The sequence below is a fragment of the Halictus rubicundus genome, unplaced genomic scaffold (genome assembly GCF_050948215.1).
Source record: "Halictus rubicundus isolate RS-2024b unplaced genomic scaffold, iyHalRubi1_principal scaffold0516, whole genome shotgun sequence".
NCBI lineage: Eukaryota > Metazoa > Arthropoda > Insecta > Hymenoptera > Halictidae > Halictus > Halictus rubicundus.
In genome coordinates this window covers 27,501-30,000 of record NW_027489057.1, presented here as the reverse complement: position 1 = coordinate 30,000, position 2,500 = coordinate 27,501, and the positions used below count along the sequence as shown (strand labels likewise).

Here is a 2,500-nt window from a genome sequence, read left to right as displayed (position 1 = left end):
AATCTTTCTCCGTGCACAATTGGAAATGTGTTTCGAGAGGACCGGCTGCGTAGCTCGCGTAAAGCTGTGTGCGATTCTGACACTCTACTCTCTGTGTGGCGATAATACAGTGCACAAGAGCTTGGGACGAACGATCGCGCACGGCCAGAGCCGGCTGTGAAGTCCGCTAGTATCGAATAATCGTTCTCCGTGCACAATTGGAAATGTGTTTCGAGAGGACCGGCTGCGTAGCTCGCGTAAAGCTGTGTGCGATTCTGACACTCTACTCTCTGTGTGGCGATAATACAGTGCACAAGAGCTTGGGACGAACGATCGCGCACGGCCAGAGCCGGCTGTGAAGTCCGTTAGTTATCGAGTTCATTCTCCAATAAGAGAGAGGAGGAGGAGAAGTGTCGGGATCCAGTATCGGGTTGTCTATGATCCCCGTCGTTTTCTGAATTCTCCTCCTGTGTTTTCCACTTTAAAGGTTTTTCAATGTATTTTCCGCCCGGCCGTCGGATACGTGTGCGCATTGCAATCGCGTACTCGCGACGGTTTCCGTTTCTACGGACGATCGTGTGTCGTCCTTAAAAACGACGCCTGAATCTCCTTCGCGCGCTGGTTGGAGCTTTCAGGTATCGGCGTTCTTATGAACCGCAGAACAAGAGACATAATTATATATTGATTATAAATCAAATTATACGATTACCCTGAACGGTGGATCACTTGGCTCGTGGGTCGATGAAGAACGCAGCTAATTGCGCGTCAACGTGTGAACTGCAGGACACATGAACATCGACATTTCGAACGCACATTGCGGTCCACGGATACAATTCCTGGACCACGCCTGGCTGAGGGTCGTTTACGTAACCAAATACTGCTTGCGTTGCTCTTGTAAGTCCCCGCCGTCGCTTACCTCTCCATGTCGAATTTTGTGGAGGGCGCAAAGAGCGTTTCTGAGTCGGGTTGCAAAGATGCTACGTACGAGCGAACGATGGACGTTTCGTCGGCGTTTGACGCGGTTCTGTGAAAATTGCAAATTTTACATTGCGTCTAACGGTCTTCGTGAGAAGAAGGAAATAGGAATGGGTATCACATTCGGACTTGCGTGAGTGTTTTGCGGCGTCGTGAGTCGTATTTTCAATACGACCGCCCGTGAACACCGCTCCGACGATCGAAATCTCTCTCTCCTCTCTCTCTGGAACGATTCGCATTGCGGAAGAAGCGTTTCACTCTCGAACATTTTACGCGCTCCCGACGTCGTCTGAAATGATGCGTATACGAAAGGTATAAGAGTCTCAAGAGACTACAGTGAATGGACACAAATAAAGAAAGAGATACCGGACACCCGTGTAAAATCTGTGTGCGCAACTGTGGCGTGCAACGTAAGCCCCAGGGAGATGATATATAAAATAAAATACGTCTGTGCGTGGATGTGTCTCTCTACACATAATTGCGGCGGAGGGTCGTCGTTGCCAGCGACTTCGACAAACATATTCTTAGAGTTCGCGAGACAGTGGTCTCTCGTTCTACGAACGCTTTGATGACTGATGGACATAGCAACATTTGGCATTGTGCGGGATGCGCACGCGTACTTGTATCGGGTCGAATAATTTCCCCGTCGTCGCGTGTCCTCGCTAATCCGTTGCGGATTCCATCGCCACGTTCGTTGAATTGAATGACGACCGAGATCTCGTGTCTCTTTGGTTTGATCGATGATATCGCGTCGTGCAGCGTTTCTGTACCCCCGTGTGTCTAGTGTAGTAGAGAAACCCCACCGGGTGTTGAAAATATATATACTCCTCTATGGAGTGGCTTTCGAACATCGTTGTCACCACAACGTGTTGTCACGCAGAGCACGAGAAGGTGAAGGTGAAAACAAACCTTTGTCGGTCGCCCCATGTCTTTTTTTCTTCATTGTCGATCGCGAGACCGCGCGATCTGTCGGTCGTCCAGTCCCCGGAAGTTCTTTTCGACGGACGTTAAAGTTAACCGGCCGATCGTCTAGCGAGAGTTTCCGATCGACGAACAAAATGAAGAAATCTCTATATATACATTATATAGAGAAAAGACACTTTGGTGTGGCGCATAAGATATATGGTTTTGTTTTTTTTTTTTTTTTTTTTTTTGTGCTCCTCTGTACGTTCTCGCGTACTTTTAATGCTTTCGGTGAAATATACGAAACATTTTTTTTTCACGTTTGACGACCTCAGAGTAGGCGAGATTACCCGCTGAATTTAAGCATATTACTAAGCGGAGGAAAAGAAACTAACAAGGATTTCCTTAGTAGCGGCGAGCGAACAGGAATGAGCCCAGCACTGAATCCCGCGGTTCCGCCGTTGGGAAATGTAGTGTTTAGGAGGGTCCATTTATCCCGTGACGTCGAACCGCGTCCAAGTCCATCTTGAATGGGGCCATTTACCCGTAGAGGGTGCCAGGCCCGTAGCGACCGGTACGCGTTTCGGGAGGACCTCTCCTTAGAGTCGGGTTGCTTGAGAGTGCAGCCCTAAGTGGGTGGTAA

At 49.0% G+C, this 2,500-nt stretch overlaps 1 non-coding gene and 1 pseudogene across 1 annotated transcript; both read left to right on the top strand.

Annotated features, from left to right (window-relative positions):
* The first annotated feature begins 685 nt into the window (after positions 1-685).
* On the top strand, positions 686-840 carry LOC143364394 (5.8S ribosomal RNA). The gene has a single exon (XR_013084106.1). It is a non-coding gene; the product is annotated as a 5.8S ribosomal RNA (ribosomal RNA).
* Positions 841-2,183: 1,343 nt separating this feature from the next.
* The window catches only part of LOC143364398 (large subunit ribosomal RNA), a 4,483-nt pseudogene continuing 4,166 nt past the window's right edge, over positions 2,184-2,500 (top strand).